General features: G+C 49.3%; 1 protein-coding gene across 4 annotated transcripts in view; it reads left to right on the top strand.

Annotated features, from left to right (window-relative positions):
- LOC142572018 (uncharacterized) overlaps positions 1-24,171 on the top strand; it is a 273,133-nt gene that overhangs the window by 17,863 nt on the left and 231,099 nt on the right. Inside the window, exon 1 of one of the 4 annotated variants that reach the window (XM_075680810.1) lies at positions 700-1,265. The exons of 2 other annotated variants lie outside the window; for them this stretch is intronic. The gene's annotated coding sequence lies outside the window, so the exon portion shown is untranslated. Of the gene's footprint in view, positions 1-699; positions 1,266-24,171 lie in introns of those variants that run through there. One more of the 4 variants, XM_075680807.1, reaches the window with a different exon arrangement.

Here is a 24,171-nt window from a genome sequence, read left to right as displayed (position 1 = left end):
AGCAAAACAATTCACAGGAAGAGCAGTGCATGCCGACACACACATAACACATACACAGGCGCGCGCACATAATAATAATAATAATAATGAAAGAATAATAATGAGCCATATATAGCAAGCACTCCATAGTGGATTTGCAGTTGCGACAGTTTCTTTTTCGGATCATTCGAATTACCTCATTCTACGACATATCTGGTTTACATGTATTCTAGCCGTACAGCATTGCTTTGCGCAAGAATTACTCGTAAGCTGTGGCATCGGCTACTGATGGCAACGAAGGCACGGCCAGCGAAAAACAGTTCGAACGAATTAAAAGCATTGTCATCCACGGAGGTCGGCTTTTGTTTTAAACAGTATCACACGTCTTCGCTGGCACACTTCATTTGCTAAATCAGCCAGAATGCCCGAGAAAGCACCGCTCGAAGCAAGGGACTCCGTTAGCAAAAGCTCATCACCAACGTTAACGGAGCAGGACAGGTCTTTCCCAGTCTACGCAAAGTTTTGGTATTACGCGCGCGCCAACTTTTGTTGGCTCATGCTGCGTCCAATGATCCGTTTGGCCGCCGTGACCACCGTGGCCGTGCCCCTCCATCAGTGCGGTGCGCCGATTCCCCCCCTTGGCGAGCTCCAGTCGGGCGGACCCGAGCCACTTCCGGCAAGGTGACGCAGTTCCGGTTCTCGTTCCCCGCTTCGCTTTGCCGCGGCGTTCGCCCCGTCCGTCTGCTTGGGGCAGGCCGACGCGGTCGTTTGCAGACGGCCTTCGGACGGCGAAGGTCCCAGTCGTATCGTCGTGCGTCGCTTGCGAAGTCGCGCGCCACCTTCGAAAGTCGGCGTGGCAGTTTGCTACACGCACGCCAACTTTATACTCACACGGTCTTCCTGACTCTCCCAAGCGCTGCTTTCCTTTCAACAACATTTTACGCTGGTGCGCGTCGAGTAGGTCGCGTCGCGATTCTTTTAAGTTGTGTGTGTCGTGCGGTTTGTTACCTCGTCCAGGTGTAGTAAGCGCTAGTTGGCCTGCCGACGCTCACTCCGGCTGCGCGTAGCGTGAGCGAACGGTCCCGTCTCGGCTCACCTTGCATTTCATCAACCCCTACCCCTTTGGATTTCGCTCACGCGCCGGTGAACTTTCCTGCAAAGAGTGTGTTTCCGAGCCGATCTTCGTTTGTGCAAGTTGGCCCCTAAATATCTCTTCAACTGTTCGTCAAAGACCACTGGAGTCAACGAGCTTCTGCTGGGAAAGAAGAGGAACGCGGCATCACAAGGTGCGTAATAGTCATTCAAACTTGACACGTGCTATACCATAGTCAACCACACTCGCTTCTTCAAGCGCTCTTACGTTTATTTACGGCACCGATTTACTTTCGTGATTGATAAATATTGCATCCTTGCATAGAAACCGTAATTTCTTTTTCTTTTTTTTTTTCATCATCCTATAACGAAGTGTCCAAGTTCGCGCCAACGTTGCTGCCGACGGCAAGTTAATTGTGGAGTTCGTTACGGCTTATAGGCACACGGAGACTTCGCCTGGCAATCATTATTGGCCGTGCCAAGCGCTAATCTCCGGTACGAGGGCCGTTTCATTCCGAAACGTGCAACGTTAATAATCCCACCTGTACACAGCTAGAGGGTGTTGTACACGCTCCTTTGTTGTTTCGTTTTTCTCCCATTCTTCCTTCGAAGCAAGATTTGATACACGCTTCCTTTGGCCACGAATCATCGTTCCAACCAGTCCACCGACGGTATCGGAGCTCGCCTGGATGCTTGCCGTTCGATGCAATAGGCCGATGTCCTCTTCTGTAGCCGGGCAGCTGTAGTGCCGACTCGTTTCTTTTTCTTCTTCCTTTTCTACGCTTTGCCTTTAGCACGTGCCTGCCGTGTTTTGGTTCAGCCTGGCGGCTTTTCTCCTCGCCCATCGACGTCTTGTTGCGTAATAAAACTGGAAAGGGTGGTTCGGCTATGAGCCGTCCCCGAAGTTCCGATGTTTGCCCTCTAAGAACGGGTTTCCCGGTGGTTTCCTTTCTCTCTCTCCGTCTGTACCCTTTAATCAAGGGCATCAAGCTGGACTGAAACTAGTTTCGTCCCTTCCTCATTTTTTTGTCGCTCTCTCTCTTTGGTAGATTCATTCATTTGCGCGCTGTCTGCGAACAGCTGTCATACGCCGTGTCACGCGTCCGCGCTCTAGTATAGCGAAAGAATTGAGCTAGCGACATATTTCTGCGTCTTTTCCATATCAGGGTGCGTTTGCTGAGCGCTTTTCGCGTGGTTTCCAAGCGAATTATTCCATTTTATAGGTCAAGCGCTTCGCGTACGAATTCAGATTCAGCGAGTATCTACCACTACGATTTCTTTTATCTAACGTGAATGCAAAATATAGCTTGATTATCAGTGGGTAATTACTCAATTGCTTATCTTTATGCATCATTCACGTATCAGAGAATGCTTCTGCAAGTATTAAGTAAATCTTAACGCACATCAGCCTGTCAGACATATGTTTCTTTATATGTAAAAAAAAAAAAAAAAACGCTGCATTAGTTTAGACAAGTGTGGACTAGCACTCTTGACTCGGTCAGCTTTAGCAGGGCCAGAGAGATATATTGAAAGGGAAAGGAGAAACTTCTAAATGTGATAAAGTTATACTTAACCACACATCATTTCTGTGAGTGTAGATCACTGCAGACGCTTTCACTTACAGCATACGTACGATAAACGTGATAATGTTCTCTAAAAATTTAATTATGGGCTTTTACGTGCCAAAACCGTGTCCTGATTATGAGGCATGCCGTTTTATGGAGGACTACAGAAATTTTGACCACCTGGGGTTCTTTAGCGTGCACCTAAATCTAAGCACACGGTTGTTTTCGCATTTCGCCCCCATCGAAATGCGGCCGCCGTGATTTGATCCCGCGACCTTGTGCTCAGCAGCCCAACACCAGCAACCACGGCGGGGGCTAATGTTCTCTAACAGCATGCGTCATAGCCGCTACAGACGCTTTCGTTTATAGCGGGCCTTTACTGAAGAATGCGTAACTCCGTGAAAAAGACGAGTGTGTGTGCTTGTGTGAGAGAGCGAGAAATAATGAAATGCACGTAATTAGTGCGATTGCGTATATCTTGCACGAGGCAGTCACGTCGCATCGAACGAAGTCATCTCCATGAAGCCCTCAATTAAGCTGCTCGTTAAATGACCTGACCTACATTTCGCTCGTTCATCAAGGCTTCCCTCATCTTTTGCATGAACTTCTCTGCGGCTCTAGAGGATGTCATTTCATCCGTGCCACTTGCGTTCTTGCTTAGCTGCAACTGGATCGGTACATTCATGATCGTTGAGGTGGCTGCAGTGCAACGGTAACATTCGTGGTGGCATGGCAGCGTTTAGAAAGAGTTCAGAGTTTTCTGCGCCTATGCGATCTTATATATATATATATATATATATATATATATATATATATATATATATATATACACTAACAGCCCACGCAGTTTTTCCGGCATCAACTCGTCGATTGCCCGATTTTTTACGACAATCAACTGTACGTGAGGTTGTGCGCGCGAGGTGGGTTTATTCATAGCCCTTGTTTGAAAACTCTGTGCCCTTCCACACTGTGAAGAAGGATGACCAGCGAAGCTGTGTATGTGGACCCCTTATTGCACCTAATTCCGCCACGGGTAGGCCCGGCATTGCACTATCTTCGGTATCGGCCCACGTTGGATAGAGAACGCCTGCTTCACCTACGCCGCGAGTCGGCCCTGTATTGCACTATCTCCGGGATCGGCCCGTGTAACGAGAGCGCTTAGTGCCTGCTTCACCTCCGGCGCGGGTCGGCCCGGTGTTGCATTACCTTCGGGATTTTGTGTCTACACACGGACATGATCCTGGGGAAAATATCCCTTAACAGCTTCACTGTAAAATAATTTCTGCCGTGTGGCTCAGCGCACAAGCAGTGGTTACGAGGCACGCTGAGTTGGTCTTATGCCTAAATGCCGCACTTAAGAGATTTAGTTGACCAAAAGGCGTTGCCGTCCATAAAAATAAATTATCGCGTCATGTCGAAAGTGCAGTTCGTCGGGAAAGCTACGCTTCCTCCAGAATCAGGCGCACTGCACTGACACATAGCGAACAAAGGTAGCGCAGGTACCTGAAGGGTATTACTTCCCGTGAACCTCAATATAAGGGTCTCGTGATCGTTGATTTTTGGAACGCGAAGATATCTATTTAAAAGATACAGCTTGCTCTTAGGTTGAAATGGTTGAGGCATTTCAGATTTACTGTGTGTTTCACATTTAATACGTGTGTTTATTTCTTTATCCGAAAGTGAAAGAAAAATAATTAAAATGTTTAAAATGCTTGGTTGTAGCTAATCGCTACCCTCTCTGCCAAACAAGCTGCTATATTAATAAAGAAAAATAACAAAAGAATACGAGAACAACGATTTGTAAGTAGTAGTGATCGAGCTTGTCTAACAACAGTTATGAAATACCTCCCTCACCTTTGTCATCGCACCATGAACGACTATGTCTCGGGACAGTTGCGTCCGTTGCACGTAACATTGTATAAACATCACGTATTTCTCCAGCAAAATAACCACGCTTTCGGGACGAGCGAAGCAAGTCACAACCAACCAGGTAGACAACTTTCATTTTTGTTGTTGTTTATTTTCGTTTAAATCTCTCTCCGCCGACTCGCTTCGGCAAAGCGCGTCACCAAAACACGCCAAGCACTGAGGTCGTCCGTCACGCGTGCGCGAACCCCGCGCGTGCTCTCCTGCCGAACAGCGCGCGCGCCCCTCTCACCCTCTCGTTTCGGAGCGGGAAGTTTCGCGAACACCTGTAGCTCCCGGCGGCGGCGGCGGCGCGGAGCGTTTGCCGCGGTGTTGTGCGGGCTGCTGCCCTGCTGTTATCGCGCTCTCTTATCTCGCAGCCTTGCGTTGGCTGCGAGAACACTCGAGCAGAGAACGGGGCAGGCTATCGTTTCCTTTTCGGTTCTAGCGCCTCGGCGACTGGGGCTGAGCCCATGCGTCGGTGGAGGCCGAGTTCCCCGTTCTCTCTCTCTCTCTCTCTCTCTCTCTCTCTCTGTTTAGTGCGGCAATATCGGCGTGGGGAAGTCCCTTTGGGCGACGGGGCTCTTCGCTAATGGCCGTCTTCGGGCACGACCGCGTGCTTCTTTAGCGCCTAGCGGAGCTTTGTTACGCTGCGAAGAACGGTGGCGACGAAAGGAGAGGGTCCTAATGAGAGTTGCAGGTGGCGGCTGTACTTCGCGGCGCCAGGGAAAGAGGACTTACGGCAAAGCAAGCGGCGAAAATCTTTCGCGCGCCTCAAGAAAAACAGGTCGTGGCGGCGGTAGACTCATTTATCTGATTCTTCGCACACGCGTGGCGAAATTTGTTATGCATAGAGCGGAGATTCTAGAAGAAACGAAAGAAAGATGGGGGCGATATCAGTGGTGTTCCCTCTAGGTGTCCCGAGTTGTATATATGATTTAATATTTACATTGTTGCGAATTAGGTATATTGCTTGTTCCACGCATAACGGTTACTCTACTTGTCGAAAGTATGACTTTGGACGAAACGTTGAACTAAATTTAGCGTCGAAGTCGCAATTGTTGGTAACGTCCTCATACCCTGCCACAAGCTACTGATGTCACACTGGCGGTTTGCGATATTATTGTGATCACTTCCGCAAATTATTTCAAGTAAGCATTCCGTCCGAAAAAAAGAAAAAGAAAATCTTTGACGTGAACTCTATATTATAGCTGAATCAATCCGCGCTTAATTTCTTTAAATATTTTTTTTTCCGAGCGAAACAACCGAACCTCTCCTTTCTTACAACACTTGAAATGATTCGGGAGGCAAGAATTCGCGTGTTTCTGTGCTTGCGTGTTCCTTGCGTATTCCGCGTAAATCCGTCCATATACGCGTCGCTTTCCCTCTTGCGTACACACACCACAGCAAGCGCTAAAGGAGCGTCCACCTTTTCTTTCTTTTTTTTTGCGTCGTCTCGATGTCTGCAGCTTTCTTTCTTTTTTTGCTTTTTTATTGCGGTACAGTGAGCGAGAGCTTTGTTCTTGCCCTTATTGTCGAGAGCGAATGCGTACCTAGCGCTCACACCGGAACGCTGTTTGATCAGCGCTAAATCCGGACAGATTTGTTGAGCGAAGGCTTTCCGAACAGGAGAAATGATGGTCCTCCCTCCTGCTACCCCCTTCACCCTGTTCCCCTCCTGCGCTGCGTTCTGTAGCGCCGATCCGCCGCCTCTCTCTGCTGGAAAGCAGCAGGCTCTGTTGTCTATTTTCTTTTCGTATCGTTCTTTCTTTCCTTCTTTCATGGAGCCCGGTACGGTCTTCGTGTATAGAAAACGGCGCTCGCGTTTCGGTTGTTTTCTCACGCGCACTCGTTTTGGCATAACGTTTCGCCTTGTTTGTACCAATGCAGAGCTGCTAGTGCAAAAATTAGGAGAAATAAGAAGGATAAATAAAGTTAAAGCCCATCGGCCCTGCGGGCCATATACGTCAAAGTTTACCTATAGCAAAGCATATACACAGCGTTTTTTTTTTTTTTTTTGCTACAGTGTGGCTTTCGGGCGTACGCACATACTGAACGCCCGTTTGCGTATTCAAACTTCCGGATTACAGCGCCAGCTCTCCTCCTCTTCTAATCGCAGCGCGTGTTTGTGTGTGCTGTACTACGTGGCTGCGCGATCACGCGCCGGTTTGCTGCCTTTCGGATTGTGCGCGCATTCCGCGTCGTTGCAGAGATTTTCTAAGGCTGCCGGAATCTTTATTGTCCTTTTTCATTCCATCCATGCTAATCTCTGCTTACCGTTTTGAATATCTTGGACCCTGGTTCCAGCCGACTTTGGCACAAACTGCATTAAAAGCGCTAGTGTGCTTTTAAAGGGAAACAGTACTCATTGAAAAACTATAAAGTGTGCAAAATGATGATCAACTTTTTAATATATATCTTGTTTTCTCATCCTTTCTACCCCTTACCACATCCCCATGTGCAGAGTAACCAACTGGACACTTAATCTGGTAACCTCTCTGTCTTTCAGCTCTTGTTTTCCTTCCTTCCTTCTAATATAATTTCTTCATCCAAATTTTTATCTTATGCCTCCTCGCTTTAACTTGGGTATGGCAGTCTGTACGCGTGATCATGTTATCCTTATGGTAAAGCTTCGTGTTTTCTTCGCGATACGCAGCGCTCGGATTTGCCAGCAGCACTTTATGCCTGCTTTTGGAATAACGCACGAACGCAGTGAAATCGACTGCCCTCTCTCACGCTTTTACGTATGTTTGGGCGATACAAGTAGTTGATACAGGCACACAGAAGCACAGTCCGGACGTAGAAACTGCGTTTGCGTTTGTCGAGGAAGAAACGTGTATTTGTTTTAGATGCGTTGCGCGTTGCCCCGCGTTAACTATGCTAAGTCCGCGCTGCTCCTAGCAATTCAGTCTGGTCGACTAAACCATTCGAAATGAACTTTCGGATTGCGGAGCGCCCCAACCAGACTGCGACTTCCTTTTTCGCGCAAAGGAGCAGTGATCCTTTTGGGTTTGAGAACTTGAGAGAGAAGAATGTAAAAGTTGTTCGGGTGCTATAGTCACAGGCGTTATTCGACTCCTTGCTCCATTCAGAAATGTAAATGAAGGCGGTTTATTCCGGCTGGTTAGTCGCAGCATCATTATATTTTGTTTCTGCTCAGAATTCAAGTTTCCGGTTGCAGCAACAGAGCACAAGGAGGACTTATCTGAGACTAAGAGTAAAATAGACAGACATTATTGAAAAGACGAAATTGCATAGAGGGAAATAGAGAGATAAACGGGAAGGCAGGGATGTTAACCAGCCAAGAGACCGGTTGGCTACGCTAGGCTGGCGGAAGGGAGAAGGGGAATAGAAGAGAGAGAGCGAGAGGTAAAGGGAGACGGGGCGTGAACAGTACTATACAGAGCCAAAGGCGCTCGCACAATTGAACCAGGTGTTCCCAGAAAGCACAAAAGTGCCTTCATTGCCTTCTGAGCAGATGATCGGCGGTGACGGTGTTCTAGTATTGCCTGTTCATCGGAAGATGATCATCTAGTTTCCTGAATGAGTTGGACATAGATTGTGCTTCAAATTGAGGACATTGGTACAATAGGTGGTCGATGTTCCACTCGCGACTGCAGAGATCACACGCAGAAATCTCAGCCATTCCAATTAGTGCTGAATAAGCTGTCGTCAAAGCAACCCCCAACCACAACCGACATAAAACAGACGCTTCGCGTTGGTGCAGTCAGGCCAGAGGTCGGAGTTGCAGCAAAGGGTTTATTTTGTGCAGTTTGGTGCGCCTTGCACGTGCAGTATTCTACTCAGCTAACGAGAGTGTGCGTGCTAGAATACGAAGCTGTGTAACAGCTTGAATAGATAGGATGCTAAAGAATGTGCGTAGATAAAATAGAGAAATGAATTGGAGCTAGAAGACGAGGCAGGCGGCTTGCATTGTCTTCCAATCCTTTCTGGGCAACCATCTAGCAACACGAACTTGCCTAGTCCTCTCTTAATTTATTTCTATATTTTTCTTTTCCCAGAACTGAACAGTTTTTCCTGCAATGTCAGGATATTGGATCAAAACATTTCGCCCGGCTGACTTGCCATGTTTCTCGCTTTACTTTCGCGTGGATGTTTCGTTTCATTGCGACAGCTACGTGCCTTATCACTATCGTGGGCAGATGTATAGCCATCAGTTTACGAGGCCGCCCCCCCCCCCCATCCTATCTTTGTTTCCATAAGTTTATATTTGTCTACAACGTCGGCCGCTACGCAGCGTCTGTGAAGGAGGCCGATGAACGAATGGAAAGAGAGATGAAAAGAGAGAAACCTTGTCCAGAAGAAACGTGCAGTGCTTTCGAAGTCGCCAGGTCCTGCATACGAAAAGACAGCGGGAGGCGCATCGCTCGATGTACGTTTATGATTATTTACTCGATCCGTTTCCCTTGAAACGCTGCGCATCGGCCGAAGAGCTTCGCTGCAGGAACCGCACGCTGCACGCCGGATTGCTGCAGCAGGCGTATTATATGCACACGCACACCCATACGAGATACACGGGCAGCATGTAGTTCTCATGTCGCTAAAACCATGCACTATGGTGGAAGCTTGAACATGCATAAGCATTGAGATCACTAGCCGCGTGCGGGTATACTCCCGTGCAGGTGTTTCGGTTCGTTCATGTGCGCGACGCGATGTTGGAAGTGTTTGGTTGCGGTGGGCGCATCTTAGCATTTCTTTGAGGTGAAAGCAAACTGTTTGAAGAACGAAACTGCCTTTGGCCTATAGGTCCGCCAAGTATGGTCTTTTATCGTTGTTTTAAAGACACACCCTGTGCCATGTGTGTATTTGTATCCTGTGTCCGTCTTTTGCGATGTGCCTGTGTGCTACGGTGTCCGTTGTTATTGGGTGGCTGATTTCGACAAGACTATACAGCATCGCTACCACGGTTGAACGACATCTATTGTTATGAATACGTTCTATAGCCTATATACACAGCTTCGCGAAATTTCTACCCGGTCCCTTTTACACACAGTGAAATGCCAAGTGCGCGTACAGGAAGCTCGGCATGGTGCCAGCCAGGTGTTGCGCATAATTAGATTATAGCGATGGCAAAGACCAGTCACAACGCAGTTAAGAATGAAAACCTTTGTCAGTGCGGTACTGCAGCCCCTACAGAAAGCTGCACGGTACTTAATGGGACAAAAATATGAACGCACAGCGGCAGAAGAGTAGCGAACCGGTCAGCTCTCGCGGCAGCATCTCGAAGCGACTGGTTTTTGCTCGGCAGCCGCGTGTGCCCTGAATATTGAATAGGCGGCAACCGCGCGTGTTGCGATGAGGCCGCGGTCTCGGCTCGTCTTCGGCCTTTTGCTTTGTTTCTTGCTTGTATTTCCCGCACGTGCGCGCTTACGCGTGTGCGTGGCTGTCTCCGGCGCTGCGATAGCGTGTCTTTACCTTCACGGTTTATTTGTCCTCCTCGCGCATCCGCCGCGCTTTGCATTCCAAGCTCATTTGTGCCGGCGTCGTCGGCGCGAGGAGTAGCCGGCTTTCTCGCCCATTCGCCAACGCTCGCCGTCGTCGTCGTAATAGAATGCGCTCTGCGTGAAGAATGTGTACACACGCACGCAGCCGGAATGCGAGCCGAGCGGCGCGGTGCGGGATTTCTCGCACTCCTTGCGGCGGACTCTCGTTTTTCACGGTCGCGCGCCAGGACGCGAGCGTCTGAGGACAAGGAAAGAGGAAGAGTGGTTTTGACAGCTGAGGATGGAAAGCGCACCGGGTTTAAAGCGCTGCGGTTTGCGCGCTCGTGCTTCAAAGCTTCTTTTGAATTTCTCCATTTGCTCTCGTCCAATGGAGTCTTGAGCAGCCGTCACGGGCAGACCGCGCCCCGTTTTGATAGGTTCGTCGTCGCCCCTATGAATGCGCCAACATCGACACCGTATAAAACCGCATGTGTTGTACACCGACCGGCGCATCCGCTTTTTTTTTTTCGTTCCGTGTGTGTTTTCCGGACCGTGTGTGCGTGCGTGCGTGTGTGTGTGTGTAAGAAACATCGTAAGCACGTCTTGTTTTCGTTCTATTATTTAGCAGCAATTCCGAAGATAAAGCTTATTTTTATTCCTACCTGGTTCTCTAGGGCAAATAGAAGTGCACGTTATTCCAAGCTCTACGTGATACCTCGGCAGACTATTTCCTTTTTTTTAATGTTTAATATTTCAGCAGGGCTTTCTCTTTGCGCGCTCACATAGGAGAGAAGGATGCTGACTTCCAGGCGCTCTAACACAATTCAGCATCCTTGCGCTTTCACAGGGGTATAATCTCGCTGCTGATGCACTAGAACGTCGAAGCATGGACATACAATATATATTCACACACACACACACACACACACACACACACACACACACACACACACACACACACACACATATATATATATATATATATATATATATATATATATATATATATATATATATATATATATATATATATATATATATATATATTATGGTGTTTTACGTGCCAAAACCACTTTCTGATTATTTATGAGGCACGCCGTAGTGGAGGACTCCGGTAATTTCGACCACCTGGGGTTCTTTAACATGCACCGACATCTAAGTACACGGGTGTTTTCGCATTTCGCCCACATCGAAATGCTGCCGCCGTGGCCGGAATTCGATCCCGCGACCTTGTGCTCAGCAGCCTAACACCATAGCCACTGAGCAACCACGGCGAGGTATATATATATATATATATATATATATATATATATATATATATATATATATATATATATATATATATATATATATATGCAAAGCATACATTGCCGTCAGTACTAAAAGTGAGGTACTTTCTTTTTCACCTCCTCTGTCCGAATAAACTCGGGTTTTCAATCATGGTCGATTTCGCGTCAGTCGTCCCCCCCACCCTCCCACCCTTCTGCGCGCCGAGTCCCCACGCTCTCCGAATCCGATTTGATATTGGCTCAAGAAGTGTGATTCAACCAGCCATGATGAAGCCACGTATAGAAGGATTCTCAGCGCCGAGTCAAGCCCACACTTAAGCCACTTTAGAGCGATTCCGAACTCTCGGCAGCGTCAGCAGGAGTACACATATCGGCCGCAGCGCTGCATGGTGCGACGGTCTATAAAGAAGGCGCGGCGCACACTGGGTTCTATTACCACGTCTCTCTCTCTCTCTCTCTCTCTCAGCGGGGCTCATTCGATCGCGCTGTTCCGCAGACCCTACTTTATCAAAGGAGAGGAAAGGATGCGGGCGAAGTTGAAAAAAAAAAAAAAAGAAAGAAGCAGAAAGAGAGATTGGATGCTCCTATATAGACAGCAAGAGACGCAGAGCTGGAGGGGCCGGAATTGAAAGAACGTTGCCGTTGCCCTGTGAAACAAGTGAAATGGCCGCGGGAGAAAATCGCGGGCAATGAGACACGTTCCGCACGCACGCACACCGGTGTGCAGAACGCGAGAAAGCATCCAGCTCTATAGCAGTCGCTTATGTGAGGCGTTATGAGTGCGTGGAACGGGAAGAAGAAATTGGTGCGGAATAAAACATGGAGGACAAGAGAAAGAAAGACGAGAAATCGAGAGAGCGAGAGAGATGCACTCAAGTGGAGCTGTACGCGGTCTTTCCACGCACATACACCGCGTAGTTGAGCACGGCACCCTAGGGACACCCGGCGCGGGGCCCGGCCCTTAATGCAGAATCAGCCGTTTCACTTCTCGCTATATAAGCGGCTCCGTGGCTGGCGGTCGTTTTCTTCTCGTCGCGGCGAAGGTGAAGATCTTCCATTCCTTTTTTTTTTGCTCTCTTTCTCGGGTGTTACGTGTTTTCTGGAACTTTCTATATGGACTGCTTGTGGCGCGCCTGTGCGCGACCTTGGATTTCAATTTTTTAAAGTCGTTAGTGCTGTTTCGTTCGGGGCTTGATTTCTCTGTTAGGGCAATCGAGTATTCTGACACGTACGTATAGGTGCCGTGAGAACGAGATCGCGGTGCTATATCCCTTGCCGCACGGAAGAACCGCTGGAAATGAAACGGCAAATGCTTTCGAAAGAGACGGGAGACTGCGGTGGGCGGGAGGGAAATGAAATCGAGAGCGTAATAGTCGTTTCTAGGGTGCTCGGAAATGCATGATACTGTGACCTGCATTACGCACGCGCCTTGTTCGCCTCCATCTTTTCTGTATTATTTGTTGCCTTAGGGTGAAAGAACCGCCTCGCTCGTTACACCGCGAGCGAGTTGTGGTGCCGAATGGAGGAAGGTGCGCCTGATTTCATTACGCGCACTTTTCCCCGCCTGCGCCGGATAGGTGCTCTCAGCGCGCATAAACGTTATTTTGCTGCATTTTGAGCGGTAAGAAAGAGTCACGGAAACATTTTTTTTATTTATTTCCGTGTGTGCGTCTGTGTGTGTGTGTGTGTGTGTGTGTGTGTGTGTGTGTGTGTGTGTGTGTGTGTGTGTGTGTGTGTGTGTGCTCGCTTGCTTGTTTTAGCTATATAGTAGCCGGCTTCTTGAATACCTAATGTTGTCTCGAAGTACTTGCAACACCAGCTTATTCTGGCTGATATGGTGACGTTCAGCCAGAAAAGGAGATTTCAGAGTAATGAAGTGATTCTGCTGATCGCTTTCTCGTCGCGCTGCTACATAGGTTTGTAACGGTATAGAGAAAGAAACAAACTTTATTGATATGCTGGAGAATGTTAGCCTGGCTGTTCGCCTGCAATGCTGCTCCAGGTGCTGGGTAACGGTATAGTGGATTCAATTAAGTGTACGTGTTCGTGAGACACCGTGGAAGCCACTTCCTTAAACTCGCAAATTCAATCGGAGCTTGCGCGTACACTGCAATATATGCACACTTCCATTTGCGAGAGTATTGATAACGTCGTACTGACAAAGAGAGAGAGAGAGAGAGAGAGAGAGAGAGAGAGACGAAATCGAGCTTTCCAATAGCATTTATTTGCAAACCCTATAAATTGAACAGCGTCGTGCCCAATTGTGAGTCCGATCCGTTCGGCTCGCCTCGCCATTCGCGCTGCTCAACTAAGCAGCTAGATAAATTAGCGTTTTCCGCTACTTTTCACGTCATCAATACACTTGTTATTGATACGCTTGTGGTGGCAACGAGCTATCCACTGTATAAGAAGCCGCGTACTATATGTTTTCACAGGGAGCGTCTTCTTCCTGTACGTATAACTGCGAATTGCAGAGTTAAAGTGAAATCGCTTACTTCTTTAGGCTTCCAATGTAATTATTAAATATCGAGTAAAGCAATGTAAGTAGGGCTATCTTCCTTCTTTGTTACAGCGAAGAAGCCTCACATAGCTTTGGTAGCTTTCTCGACTGTAGCATAAGAAGCTCGGTGGCACTGCGCACTATATAGCACGAAGTGTAACGTCAACAAACAGGGTGTTTCACGTAGCTTGAGCCAAACTTTCAAAATGTGCGAACGCCACGTAGCTGGACTGAACGAAGGACTGAACCAAAACTCCCGATACAGCCTTCGATCTATTGCTCAATGCGCGCAACATAGAAGTCTTTCTCCGAGGCGTGAAAGAAGCCCGCGAATACATGCAAAGTGCCTCGAGTGGCCAGTCGCGCAGCAATTTTGCGTATATTCGCGGGCTTCTTTCACGCTCGGAAAAACTTCCATGTTGCACGCATTGAGCAACAGAAGGCTGTATCGGGAGTTTCTCATGTTGCGCTACAATTTCCTCATGGACACTTATCATTTGGTTATAATAATTGACAAGTTGATTAATTATTTAAGACAAATTATCTAATTAGCCGGTATGCAATAAAATAATCTGAGTATCTACAATCGACGGCGAACAACGTTATCTTGGTTCTGTCCAGCCACGTAGCATTTGTATATTTGAAAAGTTTGGGTCGAAGTTGCGTGAAACACCCCGTTTCGTAACGTTCTCTGGCGGCGCCGATCCGCGAAGCAGCGATAACAATATGCATGGCGAGCGCTTCGCTTATCTGTCAAGCAAGGGAGTGACTGCACGGTATGCTCAGCGGTCGGGCGGCCATGAACGCTGCCTCATCGCGCTTGCTCGGAGGAAAGCGGCTCAAGGTCCAGAGTCTGCGTGTCTTGCGAAACGTGAGAGAGACGAGCAAGGCGAGTGTGATTAAAGAGACAGGACTAGTCCGTCTTTCTTTTCTGCCTTCTGGCTGGGGTCCTGCCGAGGTTTTCTTTTCTTTCATTCTTTAGGCGCTCGGTCTTCCCTATCTAGCGCGACCTCATCGCGAGAGTGCGCACCCTGTAGAAACCACGAGACACGGGCGCCCACTGAGAAATCGAAAGCCGTGGATGGAGAAAAGGTATAAAACAATGGACCCGTTGGTGGGGTATGGGGGTGTCGCTACTTAAAGAAACGCCTTTTAGCGTCACCGAAGAAACAACGTTAAGCTGGCGCGATGGCGATGGCAGCACGATGCCTAACATGTGATTTATTCTGGCTGGTTTTCTTACGTTCTCTATATTTATTTTCCTGCACGTACCGGGCGTGTATATTTTCCATTGTGAGTTGTACTTTCGAGCAAACTCGGGTTGTCCGCTAAGAAAAATATTACTGGGATTTAACGCACATGGTATAGCGGGGTCTCTGGATTAATTGTGATTACTCGATGTTCTTTAACGTGTACGTGCGAATTATAAGTACATGAATGCCTTTTTTTTTTCTTGCATTTAGCTCCCATTGATATGCGAGCGCCGCGGCCCAGGGGGCTGCCCAATCCTTCAGCATTCCTACGAGTGCTGGTCGAATAATAAAGCTTTGGTATTGAATCGGATACCTAAATATTATTTTCTTTTGTTCCGTGTTAAACGGGGAACAAGAAGTGAAACCGGCAATAGAAACGGGGATTTATTTTCATCACTGCGCGCAAAGGTTTCGGGAGCCCCTTTTAAGTGGGCACTTTGTTAATGAGCACAAAGAGTAATATCATCGCATTGGCAGTAGTTTGTTAACAACGGACACTTCAGAGTGACCAGTCGAACCCTAATGTTAGACAATAATCGAGTATTCGTGGAAACCGAATATTAGATTGGCGAGTCGAATGCATCGATTCGAAATATCGGATATTCGTGTAGGCTCCCTTTTCCTCGTCCACGCGTCGCACAGCTTCCCGGAAAGACATTGTCCATTCGAGAAAGCGTACGAAACGACGATTCAGAAAAATGTGGTAGTGCAATGCAGCGCGCAAAGGCTCCAAAAGAAAAACAAACCTATCGAAGGTAACAACATTAATCTCGAACGGAAGCGCTTATACGGACGTGAAGGAAAGGCAGGCTTCGCGTCTCCGAGCGCTTCTAGAATATAGCGCGCACAACGATTTTCTTTTTTTGCTTTCTTTAGTCTGTCTCTTGTAAGACCTTGCTGGAAAAGTTGTATTCGTTTTCTTACTTTTCATTGATTTAGGCGAAGAAAGCTTTGTAGGCTCAATGTGTGGGAAAATGGGAGCAGCGTTTGAATTTATTCATCGTGTAGCGGTGCACGGTCGGGAAATTGTGTTACAATCGGGAATGCATCCATTACAAAAGTTCTGTTCCTTCCTCTCGTCTTTCCCCTTGGCGTTTTCCTGGCGTTTAGAACGTTCACTGACGATCGTTCATCTACTTTGTTTATCTTCCCGTGTTTAGGGCATGTGTGCTGCATGGTCGAAATCACGGGACCGTCCTGTCGCCGTTGCCATAATGGTGCGCGCACGCTTTCGCCCGGCTTCGGTCAGCCCATTTATTTTCCGCTGCCAGACTATGCAGCTTCACGCCGGCTTCAAGCTCACATATTCTACCGCAGTATTTATGCGTGCCTATGGATGTTGGTTACATGCGGCTTTCGGAATAGTGGGGCTTAATATACCTTTTCATTTTCTCTCTTAAAGGACTCGAGACACGTACGATTGAACTCGCGAACCTTTTTTTGTTCGTAAGCGTTGTTTGCCATTGGTGACGTCCGCCTTCGGCAATATGTCCGGTGTGACGATTTACCGACGCGTCTTACGAAGCAGTGCTAGCGTAAGGATTTCTTTGTTGAATACGGGCCGTGGCTTCAGGATTGCCGGCATCCTGCCAAAAAAAAAAGAACGGTGGGGGGGGGGGGGGCGATCACGCTGACCTCGTTTGCGCGTCCAAGCGCTCTACTGCCACAGTATCACCTTGAAAAACATGGAAACTGGACATCCAAATTGCGTTCAAGAGGCCGTACTGTCTGTACGTGCATGTTCCGCATAAAAGCTGCTTGGTAAGTATTACCGGGTCAGGTTCTTATGCGCATGTGACCAGTAATATTTGCTTGATGGTAGAGCATTGTACGCATAACGCAAGAGATGTGGAATCGGCTGCCACCTCTGGCAAGTTGTCTTTTAATCCAATTTGATTTGCGTTTTTCTTATTATTTCTTCTGCTCACTAAAAAAATATGAAAAAGAAATAGTGGATTTCCGCGACGCTTTACCTGGCTTCATTGCCTGTTGACTTCATGGGATTGTAACTACCGAAAAATTGAGCACTTCGTTTGCGCTTGTTCTTCTCGCTAGTTGCTTGCAAACAAAAATTTTTTTCGCTCTCGTATTTGCTACGATTCTATAGCTTTATTCGTGACGAAGTGCCGCCACGGAAGAAAAGGTAAAAATTTATTATCGCTGGTGCCGTGATCTCTTAAACTATTGCTCGTAGTGGCGCATGTTCCCTTTTCTGCATGTTGCGCCTCTCTTCTGCTTCAGTTCTTTCTTGTTTTTTTTTTCTGCTAACGCGAGTTTTATAGTTTTGGATGCCTGCAACGTGCAAGCCCCCCGTCGTTACTTGAAGCGCGGCACCAAGCGAAACGTGCTCCCAGCAGGAGCTGCTCACGCCGTCTCAACATAACGACCCACTCGACTCTGCTCGCGAGGGTCTTCCTTGCCGAGGGTCGCGCAGGCAGCTGCACGGGGCAACCTGAGCCGCGCTGTCCATTTTCCTGCCGCCGTCTCCCTCGTCGTTCGGGCAGGAAGGCGCTGCGGCGCCTGCTCCCGCTGCGTGCGCGGAAACGTGTTTATCAGTTCGTTTGGCTGCAAGACGCGTGCGCAGAAAATGAAGAGCGAGGTGGCAACAAAAAAGGAGGAGGGGGTGCGAGGGGATTGTTCGCGAAGCACGGGCTGGCCGAGCGCGTTCCGCCGGTGCAACAATGACAAGAGGGGCGCGCGCCGCGGCCGAAACGTCGTCAGCTCATTAAAGGGCATCACGTGCACGGTTGGAGCCAGCGCTCGCTCTGTCATGGCCTCTCTCTCTCTCTCTCTCTCTCTCTCTCTCTCTCTCTCTCTGTCCTCCTCCTTCGTCTTCTTCTTCTTCTTGTTCCTCGAATTCCCCCTGTCGGATTGGTTTTTTTTTCGACCACCGCCCGCCTTCTTTCTTTAGTATGTTGTTGCGCGTCGCTCGCGGTGGTCGGCCTGCCGTGGTGGGTATACATTGTCCGCGTGTTCCCAGGTGTAGTTCCGTCCGCCTGCGATGAAAACTAAGTATAGCTTTGTCCACTTATTCTATGTTGAGAGGGTGTCTCGGGTGAACACGTGTGGAGATGACTAATAACGGACAGGGAACGGAGTGCATACAAAGTCAGGAAGTAGAAAGAAGAAACTACGCAGACGAATGAGAATCCTTGTACGAAACCCTTCTTCAGGGAAGGACAATGTTTAACGAGGAGCGCGGTTCTGGGTTCTGACACGGGATACCATTGTGGCGTGTACACAACATTATAAATTCGTTAAATTTTTAAAAAGTTTCTTGTTGTCCGTCCGTCCTTCCGTCCGTCCGTCCGTCCGTCCGTCCGTCCGTCCGTCTGTCCGTCTGTCTGTCTGTCTGTCTGTCTGTCTGTCTGTCTGTCTGTCTGTCTGTCTGTCTGTCTGTCTGTCTGTCTGTCTGTCTGTCTGTCTGTCCGTCTGTCTGTCTGTCTGTCTGTCTGTCTGTCTGTCTGTCAACGTCTAAACAGGTTAATTACGTGTATAAACGTATACGCGGGCTCCCGTGCGTAACTTTCATGCGATAGAGGTTTCTCTGTTGCAGATCTGGCAGTTTCGTCTTTCGAAATCGAACTTTCGTCGGGGAACGAACGGCCATTCTCGGGCAAGGCTGTTTGCACTTATTCTCGGCGAGTGTACTCGGCGAGCCTGGACGGCGTACAGGCCATAACTTTCTGACCTATATCCATGGTGGTTATAGCTGTATAATCTGAGCTGTGCCGGTCGAGGGGCTGAGGGTATCTTTGCGGCGACTTCGAACCTCAGGGCCAGTGCTCTGTTCGTCCCGTTACATTTACCACATTGTATATCGACGTATCGCTGTGACCGCCGCTGATATCGAGTTACGGAGCGGCTCACTCGCCCCTGAGCCCTGAGACTGATTCATTCGGGGCAGTCGCTGGAAGGCACCGAAAGTCATGTGGTATACCTGAACCTCCGGGCGGAATCGTAAGGTGCCTCGATGCTTTCTTTGCTGCCCGTAACACTGTCAACCAGCTATTTTTAGCAATCATCGTTCACTACGTGTAAGCGATCGCGTCTATATGAGAGAGCGCCACGTCACCCAAGGAAAATGTTAACCGTCGCCATGATCTTGCCATGGCCGCCGAAAATTTTTTGTGGATGTCGTCGATAAGGGCCAGCGACCTCATAATCCCCGTGTAAACAACCAGCGCATTGGCAGTGACGAACCGAAAATGGGCAGTTCTCACTATAGGGGTCACAAACGGAAAGAGGTTTCTGGTTTGAGAGATGTTGAAGAGGAACGGCTCATCCACTTATTATACACCTTGGAACAGCTCTTGACGTCTGACGACAACCGTGCACTATTCGCGAGCGCGAGCCTGTGCGCCCTGGATAGAGGGCGAGGGAGAGGCTGAATAGAGAAACATACACCGCAGCGGTTCCGGTGCTGGGCCCCCGGCTGCTGCCCCGGGACATATCTGCATCGGTGTCCCCTATTGTCGTCCAGCTGGCCCACCTCGAAGACTTGATGGGAAGCGGTACAAAGGAAGAGAACGGCCTTTGTCAGCCGGCCACGCCGGTGTGCCGTGCGTGTGTGGCTGCTCGCGGAGGGAGTGGTGGAAGGTTCCCGTGGCGAAGCAAGCGCTACTAGCCGGTCGCCCAGCGCATTTTCGGGAATGGGGAATGAACCTGACAGGGTTCGTGACCCACGTGGATGCGCGCATACATCTACGTGCGCGCACATTCGGCGCGGCGGCGGACGTCTTCAAAGAGTCCTTTGTATTGGCGTGCGTCGGTTCCACCTCCCCGTCCGAGCTAGAACTCGCACTGTCCGCGCGTTTCGCCTTGCCCAGTTCCTTTCGCGCGCAAATAATGCCCGTCTCTTTCTTCCCGGCTGAGACGCAAGTAATGGTCGTTATTACAAGCGCTCAGCGAGGGAGCGGGGTCCGGGCAGCTGTGAATTTGTCCAGCCAGTTGCGTGCAGCAGGTAAACGAGAACGCATACCTTGTAGGTGTGCGTGCTCTTGTGCAGCGCAGTGGCACAGTTAGTAGAACGCGACATTTAGGCGAGGCTCTTGGGCTCGCTTTCTGATAAAAACAGTTGTCTTGACCGGTGAGAGACTGTGTCATGTTATCTTAATATTGGATTTCCGTTAACTGGTTAGTAGTCCAACGTCACGGTGCCATGTCCTGTATAGAAGGCCACGTCATTCGGTCGTGGCGATCGGTATTCATTGCATAATTCGCGGGGTCATGCATTGCTTAGTTTGAACGATGGTACAAAATTATGTGCCTACTATCGCAGCGCGTCCTGGAAGTAAATGCTAGCCTGAGCCCTCACTGACAAAGCAGTTCGTACGTTAGGTTGATTCGTATACGAACAAGCGGAGGCCAATTAGAAACACTATTATTGCATATTTAGATCAGGGGACGCGAGCGGCTTACGTACCTGAGAACTCACTGTCGGCATTGGGTTTTTCTGAGACTCAAGCGGGTCGTCTTAGCGCATTTTAATTTAAACCCCGCTATTATCGAAGGTGGTCTTCATGCGGTAGAAAACTCTTACGAACAAAAACCTGTGTGCTTTCAGCCATCAGCTCTCGGGTATGAACGAGATAACTTAATATCGTATGCTGTATTATGTGTGTTAAGTGTCGTATGTCCTATGTGTATCTTTCCATTTATAATACCGTTCACCCGGAGTATCATAGACGTGTCACGAAGCAAACCTGTCTAGATTTCATATAAATTGCATCTCTCTCTCTCTCCTTTTCTCTCTTTTTCTCAGTTGTACTGCCATAATAATAGGCTCAACTGAGGGGACTACGTTTCGTTGCGGAGGAACATGTGAGCATTTTCGCACCACTAACGTTTCGCTGTGCTGCACGTTAGTTGGGAGAGAGGTACCAGCGCTTCCAGTGTCGCGTCGGGGGAAGAAGCCACGTATCCCGCTGTTCTTTTTACCGCTGTGGCCGGGGCGCAGATAATCTGCTCAATCAGCTGTCCGTCTGCCGTCTTCGCGCGGCATCTGTTCGTTTTTGTTGCGGTCGCGCCACGCTGTTCGCGTGCCTCTGTCTGTCCGGCTTGCTCGGAGAAGGCTGGCAGGAGGAGGATCTCGTCTTTCGTCACTCGTTGGTTGCCGCCATTACGAATCGTCGCAGTCTTCTTCCTGACGACACTCTGCGAGACGGCTCTTTATTTTGTCGCTCTCCTAGCAGCCGTATATAATAGTTGCTACTCAGGTCAGACTGCACGGCGATGACACAGCTAAGGAGTCGCTTATAATCCGACATTGCCACTGTGGGGCTGATGGCGGCGCACGTCCAATGATGCCGAGCCTGTCGTTACAGTGGTCACGTCGATTTGAGGAGTGTCTCATTTTTGTGGACCATAGGTTCAGACCATAGTGGTGCTACAGCATACCCCTGCCGCGCGAGCGCATAAGTGGGAGTCGCTGTTGGCACCTTTCTCTCTAAACTTCGAACGCGCGTACGGTACTACCGTGACGTACCTTGCTGACGTTTCTAGTACTCCCTAGTCGAATATGATGTGTTTTGGAAGTAGTCTCGTCAGTCATAACCCTTGGGTTCTGACCTTTACAGTAAGACTTCATTGGCTATCGTCTTAAGCTTAAGACTGTGAAGGCATCGTGGCTAGCCAATCTAAGACGATCTTCTGTTGCATTGTGCTTAGGAATTGTTAGTGGGACCAGCTGTATATAACTGAAGTCGTAATAGCAGCAAGAAGAAAAGAAAGAAGAAGGGCTCTGAATGGTTGTAGAGGCGGGTAAAGGACAAGTGTACAAGCCGCGTTACTCTTGTCACTCTCCTCGAGATTCCGCCGCCCCGAATAAACGCGAACCGTTCAATCTTCTCGAAGCTCGTCAAACGAGGCGCCCGTGCCAGCAACAGCTGAAGCAAGGCAACCAAAAGGTGGTCAAATTGGTAGGCCCTTCTCGAAGCTTGAGGGCTGCAGGGAAATGTGAAGAAGGGGGGGCTTGCCTGCGCGTGTTCCCCTTCCACTCCATCCCTTCTTCCTCCAGCAACAGTCTGCTGATGCTGCGCCTGTGGTCGGGTTGCTCTTTTCTTCCCCTCGGGCAGCCACGAACGGAGGCGCCGGGCTGGAAGTTTTTTACGAGTTCTCCGCAGGCTTCAAGGTCAACGCGCCTGGGCCGACGCCATTGTTATACCACCAAGGGGAGTGGGGGGACGACGCCGCTTGGCGCTTTCTCCGTCCGGTCGGCGGACGCGACCGAAAGCAGCGGCAACCGCTGCCACTGCGTGTCTGCACCGCCGATAAATTAGTGGCACCTCCTCCGCTTCTCTCTCTCTCTCTCTCTCTCTCTCGCATTTCGCACCGAGTCCCCGGTTCTTTCCCCTGCGTGCTCATCTTAAATCCTGACATGCCCTCTTCTCGTCAGACCCGGCGGTCCGTTGCTGCGCTGCGTGAAAGCCCTGAAAGCGGCGGCGGCGGCGCCGCGGAAGAAGGCCAAACAATCAACAAGCGAGCCGAGAGGACCCGTTCAAATGAATGCTCTTTCCTCTGCAGCGTACGACGTCGCTCCGAGCTTTTCTTCTTCCTTCGGGCTCGATGGAGAGCAGCGTACGGTTGCGCGCCCGTCCGCCTCGGCACCAGGCCATTGCTCCGTCGCCTTTTCTCATCGCGTCTCTCGCGCCCTCTGTTTGCTTGCTTTCTATCTTCCTTCGTCGTGCTCATTAGTGCCCATTCTTGCTTTGTTTCCGGCGGGCAGACATACTTCTGTGGAAGCCGTGCTTTAGTTACGTCACGTTTCTGCTGCTTGTCCGCGAAGCTATTGCTGCAAGGGAAAGCGAGCGCCGCGAGTTTGGCCATCACCATCTGCGCGCCTGCTGGAATGTTGGCGAAGGTTGATACGTTTGTGCGTGCGCTAAGTCTTAGGAGACTGTTGCGTGTAACGTGGGGAAATCAGCGCAGCGCAACGGGGCCCACGCTGCCTTACTTTGTTTCACAATAAGGAGACTGTGGAATGGAGACCGCAGCTGGCGTTAACCAATCAGGAGCGCCATCGGGCGAATGCACTCGCCGCACGGTTGCGTGCGTTACGAGAGCATCGTCTGCTGAGGCTCGAACCCCATAGCACGGGATTCTAGTAGCTTCCGTGCATTCCACCGTTTGATTGCTATTATGAAGCATCGCATGATCCCTAGAGAGAGAGAGAGATAGACTTATATGTTTAACGGCTTCTCGGGGTATATCTTGGGAAGTGGGTTAGGTGGAAAGGAGGCTAAGTGCGGTTATTGAAGCCAACTATATATAGATCGTAAAGTTTTTCTTTGATGTTAGCCCGTGGTGGGACCCAGTGCTCCAATAACGTCACCTGATTAAGCTGGTAATTTTCCCGTAATATTCTGTGTTGCTCGCATTCCAACGCGACTTGAAGAACACTTGGCGTCGTCTTTCTAGCTCATGTGTAGCATTTCACCTGAGGACGTGAATGCGAGCGGTTGGGCTCATTGCGTTACCATCGCCACTGATGCGATGGTGGCATCTATCACGGCGTGCCTGCATTGTTCTTGCCACGGCCAAAATGACTTCTGTTCTGCTTGTCCACTAACAGTGCGAGCAGCGATATTTGCAATATGAGGCACGGACGGAGAAAGAAAGCGAGACACTAAGCCATCGCTTAACTGTAACTTCAATGGCTGCATTTAAATCCGTTAAAACGCGTTAGGTAGCTGACTATACTGCTGATGTTCGTACAAGGTTGTTCAGTCAAATAAAACTGCACAACCTTCTACGAGCAGCGAGGCTGCTTTCGAAAACGGGCTCTTTTAGTTTTATTTGCTCAGTGCATGCACGAAGTCGTGTTGGCGGTGGAAGGTTTGCGGAAAGGGAGGGCACACACTTGCCCTCGCTTTGTCCACAGCGCTGTTTCCGCCTAAATGAACCAGTTTCTATTTGGTACTATATGAATTCACCGTTATATTACTGCCTGGCGAGACGTTTGCTCGTAGTCAATTCTATTTCTTCCTCTTTCCCTTGAGTCAAGCTATAGCCACACTGTTTGCAGCTCATTTCCATCTCTTTTCTTCTTTTTGTCGGCAGAGAGGATTTATCCGAGTTGAGAACGGAACCATAGCTCGTCCCGTTTGAGCGCTCCCATGCCGTCTGAGGTCGACCACCCGTGGC

This window comes from Dermacentor variabilis, chromosome 2 (assembly GCF_050947875.1).
Source record: "Dermacentor variabilis isolate Ectoservices chromosome 2, ASM5094787v1, whole genome shotgun sequence".
NCBI lineage: Eukaryota > Metazoa > Arthropoda > Arachnida > Ixodida > Ixodidae > Dermacentor > Dermacentor variabilis.
This window is presented reverse-complemented; position numbering and strand designations above follow the sequence as displayed.